The sequence below is a fragment of the Triticum aestivum genome, chromosome 2D, assembly GCF_018294505.1.
Source record: "Triticum aestivum cultivar Chinese Spring chromosome 2D, IWGSC CS RefSeq v2.1, whole genome shotgun sequence".
NCBI classification, from domain to species: Eukaryota; Viridiplantae; Streptophyta; class Magnoliopsida; order Poales; family Poaceae; genus Triticum; species Triticum aestivum.
The window spans coordinates 325,640,652-325,657,909 of NC_057799.1; the positions used below are offsets into that span (position 1 = coordinate 325,640,652).

General features: G+C 46.6%; 1 long non-coding RNA gene across 3 annotated transcripts; it reads left to right on the forward strand.

The window, feature by feature from the left end:
• The first annotated feature begins 1,187 nt into the window (after positions 1–1,187).
• Positions 1,188–16,971, forward strand: LOC123052968 (uncharacterized). Of its 3 annotated transcripts, XR_006425223.1 has the most exons (5): positions 1,314–1,851; positions 9,522–9,687; positions 9,851–9,916; positions 10,731–14,838; positions 14,959–16,971. It is a non-coding gene; the product is annotated as an uncharacterized lncRNA (long non-coding RNA). The 3 variants fall into 3 exon arrangements; XR_006425222.1 differs by having other exon boundaries at positions 1,188–1,851; positions 9,519–9,687; positions 10,731–16,971; XR_006425221.1 differs by having other exon boundaries at positions 1,319–1,851; positions 10,731–16,971.
• Positions 16,972–17,258: the final 287 nt, after the last annotated feature.

A 17,258-nucleotide genomic window follows, 5' to 3' on the forward strand; every position in this document is an offset into this window, starting at 1 on the left:
TGGTTGGCCCGATGGCCAGCTGGGCCGCGGTCCAGCAGGGGGGGCTGTTGGGCCAGGGTCCAGTGGGGGGAGGGGGGTTCTTCCTTTCTTTTTTTTCTGTTTGTTTTCTCTGTTGCATTTTCTTTTTTTTATTTACTTTCTTTTCTGTTTTACATCATTTTAAAATAGTTAGGCATTTTCTAAAAATATGTTTTCTCCACAATAATTATCAGTGCAGTATCTGGCACCCACCGAACATTTTTGTTTAAATTTTTGAAAACTTTTATTATTGACATTAATTTGAATTTAAATTTTGAAACGGTTTCGAATCATCGCGAGGTTAACAACAGTAACCGTGGTGACGTGGCATCATTAGCGTGGGATTACTGTAGCTTAATTATCCAGGCGTTACAATACATCTGCGCATAGACCTAGCTCATGATGCCACTGATGGGAACGGAGCATGAAAATCAAAAAAATTCCTACGCACACCCAAGATCTAATCCAGATGTATAACAACGAGAGGGGGGGTGGTGTCTACATACCCTTGTGTTAGGGAACGTTGCATGGAAAACAAAAAAATTATACGCACACGCAAGATCTATTCATGGATATGCATAGCTACGAGAGGGGAGAGTATGTCTACGTACCCTCGTAGACCATTTAGCGAAAGCGTTTATCAATAAGGTTGATGTAGTCGTACACCTTCATGATCCGCCCGATCAAGTACTGAACGTAAGGCACCTCCGCGTTCAGCACATGTTCAGCTCGATGACGTCTTCGCCTTCTTAATCCAGCGAGACGGACGAAGTAGTAGATGAGTTCCGACAGCACAACGGCGTGGTGATGGTGGTGATGCAACTATTTCCGCAGGGCTTCGCCGAGCACTACGAAAATTATGACCGAGAACAAACTAGAGGGAGAGGGGCGCCGCACACGGCTAGGGAATTGTGGTGTGTGTTGCCCCTCTCCCTCCACACATATATATATATAGGTGGAGGGGGAAGAGGGGCAGCCCTAGGGCGCCCCAAGTGGCTGTCGGCTGCTCTAGATGCCTGCCTAGCCGCGCCCTCATTCCATATTTGAACATGGGAAAGGAAAGGGGGGTTGGCTGCCTTAGGGCGCCTCCCCCTTCCTTCGCTCCCTCTTTGGTGCGTGGGCAGGGGTGGAGGGCGAGCTAGCCCCTTGTGGGCTGGTATGCTCCCCCCGATTTGGGCTTCGATGGCCATCGGATCTGTCTTCCGGCGCATCTGAGTCGTTGGATTTTCCCAGTAGTCAAAACTGATTTTTGACCTTCCGGTTGTTTTTTCTGACCAATGACGGGTGGGCTCGGGTGGCGCGCTCATTGGCTGGGTTCGCCAATCCCGCGTGCAGGAGGCTTTGGCCAATCCGCACCGCGCGCAACGCAGCCAATCCCTCGCCCTCGTCTCACCCCCGCACCAGCCGCCACACGAACCCTAGCCCCCGTTCCCCAAAATCCCACAGCCTCTCCCGCCTTCTCCACCCCTCCTCCACGCATCACCATGACCTAGGGTTGAGGAGGTCAGGTCTTCTCGCTGGGATGGAGGAGCTGGGGAGGGTCGAGAGGCCGGCGGTGGGGAGCAGCTAGGCCGGCCTGCCGTCTTTGCCTCCTCTCCGTACTCCACAGGAGGTGTGCAGGTTGCTGCTGCGACCCTCCATTCCCTTCTCTGCTGGTGCTCCTCTCACCGTCTCACGCCGTCATGCTTGCGTCGACCACCGCGTCCACCCTCAACTCTCTTCGTTGCTCAAGGCGGCAGAAGGACGGATGGCGGTGGTCCGAGATCTACTGCCTCCATCCCTGGCCCGTCAGTGTCGCAGCTAGCCGTACCGATGGCGCTGCTCAACCTACGGGTGCGTCTCTCTGTCCATCTGAATGATATGGTGGTGTTTTGCAGGGTCGGAGGTGGTAGAGTTTGCTGATAGCCAGATCTATGTAACGCCATGACAACTTATTTGTAAGAAAAAATATGTTTTATTTTGTTCGGTGTGCTGTTTCCTATTCCATGCTCTAAATATTTCATGTTCGATTCATCGACATCCTTGAATTGCATAACGATGACGGCATGTTTGGTGTTTATATTTTTTTTAGAGAAAAGGCATACGCCCGACTTTATAAATAAAGCCATAAGGCAGGTAGCAACAACATCACAAATAAGTATCAAACACACCCAAGCCCCACCGACGGGCGAGACGACAGAAGATAAAGTCAAGTACATGGCTCCCTCGCCAGTACACGGCACGCAGGCCGGAAGAGAAAGATCCAACTAAAGCTAAAGCATCCGGCCCAAAAGAAGCAATTAAGCATCCTGCTCTTGTCTGCATAACTGAGAAGCCGTAGTCCGGATTTTATAGATCAGCATAGAGAGCGCCTCTTGGTCGTCGACCTTAGTTAATGATTTCCACTGCTGCAGGAAAGCACACGATTTAAATAAGCAGTCAGCCGGTTTAGCCGGAAACACGTGCTCGATAGTAAATTTGTTCCTAGTTGCCCGCAGGGACTAGCATAAAGCACCCAAGCCCACCCAAAAGATGCGCCTAGATACGCCGGAAAGGTTGGAAGCCAAGTTGCGCAACTCGGCAAAGGAAGCAGGGGCCCAAGAGACACGTAGCCAATCCCGCACGCAACTCCAAATGAGCTTAGCCAGGTGACAGTGAAAAAAGATATGTTCCGTGTCTTCCACATCACCGCAAAGGGCACAAAACTGGGAGCCCAGCCCATTTCTCTTACGAATTTGATCAGCCGAGGGCAACCGGCCTTGGAAAGCTTGCCACAAGAAAATTTTAATCTTAGGGGGAATACGGGCCTTCCAAATTTGGGAGAAACGATTGGTAGGCAAGCCACCAACAAGCTTAGAGTATAGAGATTTAACAGAAAAACGCCCAGAGGCAGAAAGCGGCCAGAGCACCGAATCCCTGACCGTCGAGAGCGTAGGGAAGAGGGCAGTAAGACGTTGCCAATCTTCAAACTCTACAGGCGACAGGGAGCGACGAAAGGCCAGGTTCCACCTCTGGGAAGCTAGCTTCGCAATAGAAATATTAGGATCAGAGCAGTAAGAGAAAAGGGTAGGGAAGGTCACCGAGAGAGGTGAATCTCCACACCACCAATCTAGCCAAAACCTAATCGAGGATCCGTCCCCAACAACAAACTTAACGAAAGATTGAAAAACAGGTCTAACTTTGACCAGAGACTTCCAAAACTGAGAGCCACCACGCGGCAGTGCAAACATCGGGCTCGAGGACGGAAAATATTTAGCCTTAAGGATCGACAGCCAGAGGGGTTGATCCTGAGCGCTCATAATCTTCCACCACCATTTAATCATCAAGCATTGATTCATGATGGAGGTATTAAGAATCCCTAACCACCCAAGGTTTTTGGGCCTACACATCAATTTCCATTTGACGAAGCGATATTTGCGACGATTGTTCGCTGCATTCCAGTAAAACGCCCCACGGTGTTTATCAAAACCAGCATGAATCCCAGCCGACAAGAGATAGAAGCCCATAAGAAACATGGGGAGGGAGGAGAGGCAAGCATTAATTAGAGCCACTTTACCCGCATTCGTATTATATCTACCCCGCCAGGGAAGGACCCTGTTCCCCACCTTTGTGACTACCAGGGCAAAATCTTTGGCATGAAGCACGTCTGGGGAAATAGGCAACCCAAGTACTTGAACGGATAGGAGCCCAGCTTACAGTTGAGAAGGTGGGCCACTCGCATGGCTTCCGACTCGTCCACACCAGTAACAACCACTTCGCTTTTGGCGAAGTTAATCTTAAGCCCCGACATCGCCTCAAAGCATAATAAAATAAACTTGAGGTGGGCAAGGCAGGCCTCATTCAGCTCAACCATAATAATAGTATCGTCCGCGTATTGGAGATGGGTCAGACCATGGGGGATGAGATTAGAACTAACCGGAGTAATGTGCCCACAAGTAGCTGCCCTGGAGAGCAGGCGAGATAAAGCATCCGCAACAAAATTGAATAGGATGGGAGAGGCAGGGTCGCCTTCCCGTAGGCCCCTACCATTGGCAAAGAATTTGCTAACCTGACCATTAATATTGATGACAGTGTGGCCTCCCGAGACCAACTGCATAATTCTATGGACAAGGGGCCCCTCAAATCCTTTGGCCAATAAAACTACGTAAAAAAGGCCAACTCACCGAATCATAGGCCTTCTCAAAGTCTAGTTTAAGAATCACCGCTTTCGACTTGCGAATCTTAAGGTCATGAACGATTTCATGCAAGCAAAGAACCCCGTCCAGAATGAAACGTCCCTTAATGAAAGCCGACTGAAAAGGCTGATGGTACGGTGGGCAATGGGGGAGAGGCGAGTGGCTAACCCTTTGGCCGGAAACTTAGCGAAGTTATTAATAAGGGCAATCGGCCTAAATTGCGAGATCAAGTCCGCGCCCTTGACTTTAGGAATAAGGGTAATGACAGCGTAGTTAAGGCGAGAGATATCCACCGTACCCAACCAGAACCCTTGGATAATTGTACAAATGAGAGCCCGCAACTGCGGCCAGAATTTTTTAAAGAAGGGGATAGAAAAACCATCGGGGCCGGAAGCAGCATTTGGGTTAGCCGAGCTAATCACCTGCCAGATCTGTTCGTCAGATAAGGGGACCATCAGGCCCGAATTTTTGCCCGGAGAGATCTTAGAACCCTCATCCTAGAAACCAGAGCAGAGGTCAAGCCCAGGATCCGGCTTAGAGCCGAGTAGATTGGAATAGAAGCTAACAATGTGATTCATGATGAGGGACTGGTCCGAAATTCTAACGCCGTCAATCAACAGAGTGTTAATGAAACATCTGCGGCGTCTGCCATTCGCGATCGCAAAGAAATATGCCGTCATAGCATCACCCTTCAAGGTCCAGTTGAGGGCACCTCGTTGGCGCCAGTAAATTTCTGACTGTTGGTGAAGCAGCATCAAAGCGTCTTCCAGGGAGTATCGAGTAGCCCACTGAGAGGCGGAGAGCCCAGATGTGTCAGCAGATTGGTCCAAATCCCGGATTTGAGATTCAAGGGAATCTTTGTCTCTACGAAGCTCGGCCGCCCTGTTCCGAGACCACCACCTCAAGAATTTACGAAGCTCATAAGACAACTTGTGCCAATCATCCATGGGACCAAAGGAGCGATGAGGAGAAGAGAGAAGATTAGAGATCTTAGAAACCATCATGTCACAAAAACCCTCAACAACAAGCCAAGAAGCATCAAACTGGAAACGGGAGGGAGAAACGAGGGCAAGTATACCGGCATCCAGGATCAGGGGAACATGATCAGAGCCAACGGCAGGCCTGGCCTTAAGCAACGCGCGGGGAAACAACGAATCCCACTGGTCAGAAACAAATACCCTATCCAGCACCGACCGGACAGGTGAGGATTGATGGTTAGACCAAGTGAACCGCGCCCCCACCCTAGGGAGCTCACGAAGCGCGCAATTACTAATGAAATCATTAAAAGCATTGGCAAGAGGCCAAGAGAAATTAGGACTGTTCTTGTCGGCCGGAGAATGTAACAAATTGAAATCACCCCCAATTAAAAGAGGAATATTACATGCTTCAATCTTAATCGAAAGTTCATCCAAAAAAAGAGGAGCAAGCGTGTGATCCGCGGGGCCGTATACCACCATAAATTCCCACAAAGTGTTCAGCTGACGATGATGAACCACACAGCTAGCCCAAAAGATGCCATGATCAAAAGCAATGAAATCAAACACGTCCCGCTTGGACCCAATCAAGATACCCCCAGAATGACCCAAGCAGGGAGAAAGTGCCAGTCAAACCTATCCATCCCAGCTAGCGCAGAAAGTTCAGAAGGGGAAAATGATTCCTTAAACGTTTCGACCAACCCTAAAATGTCAATATGTTCACCACAAACCAAGTCACGAATCTGGTCACGACGCCCCCTAGCACTGAAACCACGAATATTCCAGAAGAGAGCTCTCATTTGAAGGAAAGGTTTTTAATACGAAGACTCGATCTGCACGGGGCCACACAAGGCTTAGATCGCTTGGGACGACCGAGCTTAACAATGGCAGGGGGCAGACGACTGGCCACAACCATTCGTCGCCTCAATTCCCCCGGCCTGGCCCTGAGCACCAGCAGGGCCAGCAACATTCGCGGCCTCCAAGGCCTTAGCAATAGCAGCCTGGGCTGCCTCATTGGCCCTAATGACAGAAAGAAGGTGAGAGGGAGAGCCCATCCCCGGTTTAGCAGCCACCCCAATATCAGACATGATATGCAACAAATGATCATCTGATAATGCAGGTAAAACAAGGCGAACAGGAGAGGCAGGGAGAGATGGTTGGGCAGACGAACCTGTAGGAGGGAGGTCTCTGGCCGCGGCACGCCGTTCCGCCCGCACCGCCACCGAAACGCCAGAATCGCGCACGCGCCGGCCCTTCCGCGTCGTGGACACCGGAGATCGCAGCATAGGGAGCACCGGACCGGCGACACCGGCCCGGGGCCAGACCCCGAGGCGGAGCCCAGATCCTTGTCCAACCGACGAGCCAGACCCGCCGCCGAAAGCTTGGAGGTAGAGGAGGCCCGACTCTTAGCCGAAAATTTCTGGACCGACGACTTCTTCTTCTTCTTAGTTGAGAGCTCGGTGGAACGCAGGGGGGAAGTGGGAAGATCCTCAATCCCAGAGAAGGACGGAGACTGCGGGCGAGTAGGCACATTGGAACAAACACCAGAGAATGGGGTCCCCTTACCAACAGCAGCGTCACGGGAAGCCAGGTCCTTCTGAGGGTTAGGAGCAGGGGCATTGTCCTTGAGCAGCTCACGTTCATCCGGATCCAACTTATCCCATTCAGATTGAGTAAAACGCGGATCAGTACCTCCACTTGGGTTATGCCCCCCAGCCGAGCCATCCCCATGCATGTCATCTTGGTCCGAAGGCTTGGAAGGAGGAGGCGGAGGTGGAACACGGGGTTCAGCACCCTCCACCCGAACCCGAAGTCGCACACCCTCAGGAGATGGGAAAACATCCACGGAACCATGAACACAGACGGGGTCGATGCATCATACATTGAGACGAACCGGATCAACCTTGCCCAAAGATTCCGAATCCACTTCCAAAGGCTTGCCAATGAGCTTACCAAACGCCATCATGAACTCCACAGATCGAAGCCCAACTGGCAAGTCGTCAACTAGCACCCAAATCTTGCTGAGAGGGCCCACCGCCTTTGCACCACAAGTAGCCGCTTTGACAGATACCACAAGCTGGTTCAGGGGGAGAGTAAAACTGGTGCACGAGGAGATCATCCTTAGACAGTCCTTGGAGGGGAAAACCACTGCAAATTCATACTCTGAAAGCTGGCGCACCTGCCAGTCCCAGCCACCGTTGTCCCATATTTTCAAACCTTCCAGGAGGGTCTGCGGAGAAATCATCTGGCCACACACCGTGATGATGGCCGCGTTAGAGAGGGACGGCGCAGCCATCACCACAGGAACATCAGCATCCAGAGCGAAGAACGAGCATCTAGGTAAACCCAAGCCAAACTGTATGAAGGAGGGGCTCTTGGTACGGTTACGGCAGTCCACAGTAAGATGACCATCGGAGCGAAAAATGAGGCAGAAGGGTGGGTTAGTGCATCTAGATTGGAAGTGGTTCGGGCGGTGGCAGGCAAAGCAAGTCAGGGTCGGAGAAGGGCCCGAGGAAACAGGATGCTGGCGGGGAGGGGGAGGCGGCGGCGGCAGGATGCCATCACCACGGATCGCAGAAGGGGCACCTGGAGCAGAAGGAGGAGGACGTCGCTCCCCAGCCTGCGAAGAGGAAGAGCCAGGCCCGAAGCGCGGCCCCGAGCGAGAGGCAGCGCCAGCCACAAACGAGCGAGGGGGTGGCCGAGGCGGAGGGACCGGGCCCCTGGCCGGAGCGGGACGCGGCGCCGACGAGGAGGAGCCACCGCCAGCCGAAGCAACAGCGGCCTCCCACGGATCTAGCCCCGACCCCGCCGCACCACCAGATCCAGGGAGCGTCGTCCCAGATCTGGCCACGGAGCGCTCCGGCCCCGCCTCCCAATCCTCCCGCTCGCGCGACCGCTCGCGCACCGCCCGCTCAGATTCGAGCTTCGACCGCAGCTCCGCCTCATAGGCCAGATCGACCCCATTGCCCGGCGAAGCTTCACGGGCCCGCTTGCTGCCCGAAAGGGCCTCAGAGGAGGAACCCCTAGATTTGTCCATGGCGATCACTTCAGCGGAGGAGAGGAGGAGAGGGGGTGGGGAAGGAGCGGATCTGGAGAAATGGCGGATAGGGCGATGCGCCCTGCGGATATCGGCGGCGGAAGCAGGAAACCCTAGGAAGGGGGGAGAGGCACCGCGACGCACCCATATATAGCCACAACAGGCAAGGCCAGAAAGGGCCGAATGGGCCGAAACGGGGCCGCAGGCCAGGGAAGGGGACGGACGCGAAGCAGTGGCCACAACCAGCTGCCCTGGGCCCATAGACGGAAGGGGGGAAGAAGACTCGAGGGACGACAAAACCGGGGGCCCGGGCGGCCCAGCCCGAATCGAACCAGGCGCCACCAGGCCCAAGTGCCCACCAAGGCCCACCTCAACCGCAGGGCAGACCGGATCTAGGGTTAGGCCACCAACCGCCCCCGCACACGCCGGCGCGACCGCCGCCACCGGCGCCGGCCCTGGCCGGAGAGGAGGAGGGCGAACAGGGCCAGCGACCGGAGACGCCACATCGACCGAATCCAACATCACAGGGGACGGGGAAGGACCGAGGAGACCACGATCGGGGCAAGGAGCCGGGCCCCGACCCGCACACCGCCGGCGCCGACCAACGCGCATCCACCCCGACGACCCAGAGGGAAATGACACCGGTCGGCCCCGGCCACCCGGAGCAAATTTCCGGGCGCGGCCCAACGCCGGCACGGGCGGCACCACCGACACCACCATCGACGGAGCGCACTCCTCCGAATCAGACTCTGACTCCTCCGCGTCGCCCAGCGCCTAGAAACGCGAGCCGGGGAAGGACGCTGCCGCAGAAGAGCAAGGAGAACCAACCCGCCCCGCAGACAACGGAGGGGGCGGCGGGAAGGAGGGAAGGGCGGGGGAGCCATGGGTAACGGCGAGGGCAGGGGAGGAGGGGAGCGGGGGGACGAAGGGAGAGGAGCCATCTTTTCCTCACCTGCCACGCTCTCGCCCGTCCACCTTCACGTTGACAATTGAGGCATGTCGTGTTTATATTTTTGACAGCCAAATACGAATAGGTGCACTTAACTGTTTGAGGAAATGCCAACTGAAAGCTAAATTCAGTTAGAACTAGCTGGACACAATAAATATTTGTTAGCTAGGTTACTTGCCTAATGAAGCTCCCATGTGGACCAATTACTGCTCTGTGTTATTGGAATTTGTTTGTAGTGTTTGCTCAGGCTGAAGAAATTCATGTCATTTTCTCCATTTATTTCCTTTTCTGCGTAAGTGCTACCTTTGGCAATTGCTCTGTCCAGCCTATTAATCACTGAGAAAGGTTTTGATGCAATCTGCTGAGCAAGCTCACATTGTCGATAGCAGGATCAGAAGATGCTTTACACATGATTGTGTGATGCTCAGAGACATTTTGCATAGAGGAAACTTCTTGTGAAGCTTGATTTTATTCAGGTGCCTAACTGACTACCGCTTCCTCGGCGTTTGTGCTTACCAGTATGCCGGAAACTTCTTGTGAAGCTCGCCGTTTCAGGTGCCTAACTGACGCTTTCTATGTTCATGCTTATTTGCAGCCAGATAGTGATTTTGGGCTGAAAGATTATTGCAAGCTTAGAATCTTTTAATGGTCCTTATTGACATGACTCGTATGATAAACTTCCAAAATATTCATTTAACGTTGCTATTTTTCTTTTCAGAGCCATATGATTTTTTCATAGAAACAGGAGCAGAGTAAAATGGACACAACTTCTGTTGCATCTGAGGTATATAATTGGCACTCTACGTTGAATGTTGTAACATATTTACAGCTGGATTCAGTTATAAATCAGAAATAAAAGGCGTTCAAGTTTCAAACAGTTATATGATGCGGCATGTGCATGCTTTACAGTTACCTTGCAAGTGCTGTGATGTTGCGTAGATATTTATGTATCTATATGAATGTCGAACCCCGCGTGGTTGATCTTATTTTATTCCTATGTGAGAACTAGCTCTCCTTTATTAGTGTAGTACTTTTATATTAAACTGAACTGGGAATGGTTTGATTGTGCTCTGTAGGACAGTGTGATTTCTTTTCATAGAATGTTGTCATCTATATCTTGCTGAATGTACAGAACTATTGGTCAGTTAATTCTCTCATGCATCAATTTACAAATTCAGTGTTTTCTTTCACATGGGGCTTGGCTGGTTTACGTTTAATTCACGCATCATATATGTTGTTTAGTTTAGACTTGTTGTGCATGCATTGGCATTGATTTAACAAAGATATAGCATAATTCTGTACATATAAATATTAAATAGTATGAGCATGCATGATCTATGAATAAATGCTCGGATATAATTAGTAGTGAGATACTGTAGTAGGAGTATCATGAGCTTACAATTCTAGATATCGTTAATACTTAATGGACTGTTGTTGTTTAAAATCTGGAATGTTCTTTCGAGAACTATCGATCAGTGTTGCTATGAGTATTCTCAGAGTTTGGGTTGCATGGATGTACATTACAGTAGCAGAGGTTCTTATTTTACTTTGTCCAGAAGCGGGGCTTTTACTTATTTTTGTTCACAATTTTTATCTAGCTTTCTATCAGCACCGACAACCGCAATGGGATGGATCGAGCAGCCAAGACTCAGCATGTGGTCGATAGTGTGTCCTGCTCCCAACCATGCAGGTGCCTTACTGTACCATGCCGTCTCCTGCATGCCATGCCCCTCAAACCCAACCATCATATGAACCATGGCATGGCTCAGCCGCCTCAATTTTTGGCGCCAACAACGCTTTTCTCTCTCACAAGTTTGCTTAGCCATGGACAGTGAGGTCACCCTTCTCTGATTTTCTCCGATTTCTTCATTTTCAGTTGCGATGTTTGGAGCAATTTTTAATGGTGATAATGATCTAAAATAAAATAGAGCAATGATATACACAAAGAGAGACAGTAGGGGCTAATTGGATGCCTAGCTTCTTAAACCAATGATATATACAAAATATTATTTGAGTAGAATAGGAGAGATGCAATTTTATGAATAATTCAGCATTTGTAAGAACTTTCCAGCTTACCAAGTGGACTTGAAAAGCCATGTATAGGTCTTCAGGTGTCATAGTTTGTCTGCAAAGTTTATCTTGTTTTAGTGTGCTCAAAACAACTAAAGAGACACAATCATGATTTTAACAAAAAATAATTGGACATTATGTTGAATTTCATGGTACACCATCCATTTTTCGAGGGAGTAGAGGCATCATGGGAGGCAACCTTTTAGTTTTTGCTTAGCTACCTGGCGCCTATATTTTCGAAAGGTATAAATATCTTTAACTCTCATGAATCCTTATATACTATGGCCATATGATAGACTCGTCCAGATAAGTTATTTTGGCTATGTATCTGTAGTGTTGGCAATACATGGGAGTGTTTTTTTTTCTGCATGTGTAGTTCTATGTTTGGCATTTTGATCTTGAAAACAATTGCTTCTTGCCGCTCTTCCAGCACTGAAGTTATGTCTTTCGTGCCAATTTCAAGTGCTTCACTACCTCTACACATGGATCCTGTAGGTGTTTCCTAATGTAAGTGTCACTGTTTTCCTTCTTTATGTACCTGGACGGGAGTGCTCATGAGGATGACGACATGCTACTGAACTCAATTTCAGAAATGTGATTGGGGGCCTGGGGTCTGGAGCCCCTCATTAGTAGTGCTCAGGTGGCATGTCACAGTTGTTTGCTGAGAATTTACCCAGAACAATTTTTGCTTGTCTCTAGCATGAGGCTATGAGCCCTATAGCAGTATTAGTGTGATGATCTACCACTTGACCAGGAAGGGGGGATTGAAAGATAGCACTTAACGTTTGGAGCAATTAGTATTGGACTATTTGAGGAAGTAAATGTTTAAACTTTAAACCATTAAACCTTATATTCTTGAGACTTGCTTCGGTAGACCCCCCCTCACAAACCGTATAAAGGGCAACATGGTCATTTGACCATAACGTACACCCATCTTTCGTATGTGACACGTACTGTACGTTGACGTACACAGCCGATCCGCCCGCCACACACACCCCTCTTCCTGGGCGGCACATTTCTTTTCTTTTTTTAACCCTAAAAAATTAGGCGCATGGAGTAGGATTTGAACACCAGACCTTATGGTTTATTTCCACCTACTATAACCAACTAGGACAACTCACTTGTTATAAATAAATACTTCTTTTACTCTTATTATTGTTTATTTTCTCAGACTACTAATGAGAAAGCTTTGGCTGGTTGGATTTGACTTGAGAATGTGGCTTTCCATAGATAGTTTGCACAAACAAACGGAATTGGTTCCAATTTGTTCCCTAAAACTGTCCAGCGGAAATTAAGTGCGCTCCTAAAATCATGCGAGTATAATTGAGAGTCTGTTTATTTCTCTTTTGTTTTTTAGGAAATTACGTTCAATGAAATTTTGTATGCCATACATGCTACTAAAATCAGACGGATATTAAATTATCTTCCGCCGGCATCACCTTGTGCTTCCTTTAGTTAATCAAATTGCTTCAAATTTAAAATATGTTCGAACTTAACCAAAAGTTGTTTTGTGTTGGATAAAATTATTTATCTCATCACATCTCGAACGGGGAATTTGCTTGCTTCCGATGCATACCAAATTTTCTTTGAGGCAACACGCGTTTTCAACACAATGAAATCATGTTTCAGTCAATTCGAGAATTTACTCCTGGTGCAACTAAAATATGCTTCTATTTTTTGCAAGGAACTAAAATATGCATCGACTTAACACAAAATATTATCCATATAATTATTATTTTCGTCCATCATATCCAAGTTAGAGAATTTGCTTCCATGAGATAGATACATGATTCCAATGTAATATAATATTCTCGTTTCCAATCACAGTAAAAATTGGGCGCTCTAATTGTACATTTTGCTTCCATCATGGTTCAGATTTTAGAAATTTGGGTCACTTCATGGATGTCCAAAAAACACCATGTTCAACGGAGGGTGGTTGGCTAGGATAGAAATCTTCATTTGAGAGCACATTTTTTTGGCATCCATGAAATGACGCCAATATTTATTTCCAGGAGCTTATATGACCAATTAAAGGCACCGTGCCAAGTTGTTTTAGTTTTCGACAAATTTTGCATTTTCTGGAGTTTTCTCGGGCAAAAAAGTTCATAAATGGCCGAGCGTGTCACAACTTGCGTATGATTTTGGAAATCGTTCAAATCTGGCCTGGATGCCTACCATGGGCATTCCCACCTACTTGCAAGATTTGGGATCATTTGAAGGATGTACAAACATAGACCATGTCCAACGGAGGGTGTCCGGCTAGGCCAGAAGGCTTCGTCTGAGAGCACGATGTTTCCCGATATCCTTCAAATGACCCCATTTTTTTTTCTATGCCTTGTATGACCAATTCAAGGCACCATGCGAAATTATTTTGGTTTTTGACAAATTTTGCATTTCCTGGAGTTTTCCCGGTCAAAAAATGGTCAGACATGTCGCAACTTGCATAAGGTGTCAAAATTCGTTCAAACCTGGCACGAATGCCTACCATAGCCATGCCCTTGCAAAATTTGGGGTCAATTCAAGAATTTCTAAAACTAAACGATGTTTAACGGAGGGTGTCTAGGTATGCTAGAAGGCTTCATCTGAGAGCATGTTGTTTCTCCACATCCTTGAAATGGCCTCAATTTTTTTCATGACCTTCTATGATCAATTCAAGACATCATGCCAAGTTGTTTTGGTTTTCGATAATTTTTGCATTTTCTGGCGTTTTCTCGGTCAAAAAAGGTCGATAAAATGACAGGACGTGTCACAACTTGCATACTGAGTCGGAAATCGTTCAAACCTGACATGGATTCCTACCATGGGTATCCCCACCTTCTTGCAAAAGGTTGGTTCATTTCAAGAATATCCAATACTAGACCATGTTTAACATAGGGTGTCCGGATAGGCAGAAGGCTCCGGTTTTGGGAACCTTTCAGAAGGTTCCGAAATCGCTTTTCTGGCTGGTTTCCCTTTTAGTATTTTATTTTATTTTTTATTTTTCTTGTTTTTCATGTTTATTTTTTATCCGCACTGTAAAAAAATTGTTTGTAGTTTTCTAAAATGTTCGTGTTTTCAGTTTTGTTCCTGTTTTTCGAAATGTTCTACTTTTCAATGTTTTTTCCTTTCTAAAAAATATGTTTGAGATTCCCAAAAAATCACGTTTTCACAAATGTTTTATTTTCTTGAATCACAAATTTGAAAATGTCGCGTTTCCCAAAAGTTTTTCACAATTTCAAAAAATGTTACCATTTTCAATTTTGTTCATTTCCTATTTCCCAAAAAACGTTCACATTTTCACAAAATGTCTTAGTTTCTTTTAATCACAGATTTTAAATGATTGTGTGTCTAAAAAATCCAAAAAGTAAATGAGATCGGATGTGAAAAAAATAATATCACGGCTTATGGTTCATATAGACCGGGCTACCTTTTTGGACACCAAATCTCATTTAGTATAGTGGCTACCGAAATGGTAAACTTGCGCGAGGTCCCAAGTTTGTTCCCTGTCGCACACTTTGGTTTATCTTAATTTTCTCAGCTCATGTTTTAAGTTTTACCGGGACATTAAGTTTCTTAAACTTTCGCGTTGATAATTGAACACCAAAGGTTTGAAGGCATAGTGACTAGCACAGCGCACTCATCACATAGAGGATGCAGGTTCGAATCCAAACGCCATCCTTTTTTGTAATGAATTTTCTCCCTGCACCAATAAATGGGACGGCCCAGGTGAGCCGCCCTTGCGCAAAACATACTGACAATAGCTTGTATGGTACGCAGGCTATGTATTGGAGGTCTTCATGCAGAAGATGCACTTTAAAAAAAAGACCATCCTGCCCTTTATTATGAAGGGGTATGGATAATCTCAGCCATCGATGTGTTTAAGGGGGGTTTACTGAAGCAGAAGTGTATATTCTTATGTAAAAAGGTTCTGTGTTTTTTTAATCCATTAGCGGAGTTAGTTTGTCTAAAATAACTAACTATCTAGACTAATATGGAATGATGAAAATTTCAGAACTAGATGTCAAGTTTAATGCGTCTGGCTTCTTTAACTTGTACTCTTTATTTCTAATATTTTCTTTGTTGTTGAGGTTGCCTCTATGTTTTATTACTGTGGATCTAATTTAGATAATTTGAAAATAGTCCTATGTACGAGTATGCTCATCTATAATAGTTGGGGAGGGAAATCGTACGAATTACAGATTTTGTAAAAAATTGGCAGTACTATATGCATAAATCTAAATTATTGTTCATAATGGATTCACCACCGCTCTACATAAGCTACATTTGCTATTTATGTAAGCTGAATTAGTAGCACTACTTCCTGTTTTCTTGCTTGCAATACCATGTACTGCCTCTTTACTTTGTTCTCCACATTTTAAATTTTGTCTTTCTTCGGAAGTATAGTCGCCAACTTATAGTCTGCATTGTGTATAACCGAAATGAGTGTAGTTTCCTAATACAATTGTCTATAACCGAAATGAGTGTTGTTTCGTGATACCAAAGCATGTGCGCTCACGTATTTGTCTCTCTTTTACAGCTGAGTGCATGAAAAACATGCACATGGCCAAAAGTTGAAAAAGTACGAGCAATTGGGTTTTGTTTTTCTCTTAGAATTGTTCATGTTCATGCTGTTGTCATTTTTTCTGAAATTTAGGACCTGTTCGGATCTTCTCCGCTCCACAACCGCAGCTCCCGGAGCGGAGGGAGCGGTAGCACAATTCGACGGAGTGGCTTAAACCGAGCTCCACTTTTCCTCAGAGCGTGGAGCGGAGTTTGAGATCGGAGAGATTCCAAACAGGCCCTTAGACAACTCTTTCCACTTAATAATAGTTTACTGATTTCAGTGCATCCTATGTATATTTGTCTGATTGGTCGTCCTCTCATCCGGACTTACTCAGTGTTGCATTTGTGTGTTCCTTTACCCTGTGCTGCTTATTTTTTGCTTGTGTGAGTGGGTTGTGTGTTGTTGTTTCCATCCTCATTTAGTATGGTGATGTTTTTTAAGATGACTTCTATATTGCTGGAAACTTAATTTTTAATTTATACATTTGAGCAGTTGACTAGATAAAATAATAATTTCTGTACGATTGAGGCCAGTTTATTTGGCAAGGTTGAAGAAAAATAGGATGAATATGCACATGTTGTTACTGTACAAAGGCTAAACGCTCACTGATGGTTCTTTCCTGAGGTTGAGTAGGAGTGTCTCCCTTTTTCGAATAATTTTCTCTCTACAATTGCCTAAAGAATAGCTAGAATCTGGAACAAACCTGCTATGAATAATTGCATTATTACTTCAGTGAAAAGTTCCTGGGCATACTATGTGTTCCTCTCGACTTGGTTGAAAGTATTTCTTTTGTTATCTAGTTTCTCACTACGCATGTTACCTTTGTTGCTGAGTTTTGCCTACAGTTTATATATAGTAGACTCACATGATTACCTGATGCGGATTCTACAACTTGGAAAACACATATAGGATATTCAAGTTGTGTGGGGCGCCCTGGAGAAAGCTTGCTACTCCAGTCAGCCACTTACACGATAATCCAGTGCTGCAGGTGCAAGAACTGTTAATTTTTTCGTTTTCTGCAATGATGGTAGTTCTTCTTTGATTCTACAAGCCGCAGATGAATGAAGGATAGAAAATATTTCCATTGTCATTGAATTGGTGGGATTGTCACCAAGTTAGTGCCGCAGATTGTTTCTATTTTAGATGAAGAAGCCAAATCATGATGTTAATTGTAAATCTTGAAAGACTTGTTGTTTATTGTCACTTCTATATCTGTTATAAACTTTTGTTCCTGGTGTGGTACTTGTCAATTTTGGTTTGCCCTTCCATTGCAGCAGACCAACATGTCCTTGTTTCTTCAGTTGATTTGTCATTTCATATTTGCACTTCTATTACAGTAGAACATGTCATAAACATAGCGCTGGGCATTTTTTGTCCAGTTCCCTTCAAAAAACAAGAGATGGTAGAGAGTGGCTCCATCACTGAAGAGACGACAAACGTTGTGCAAGGCATTGTTTGTTTAGCTCCTTTAAAAAATGAAGGAATTACAATGCATCTGACCTATAAAGGGGTT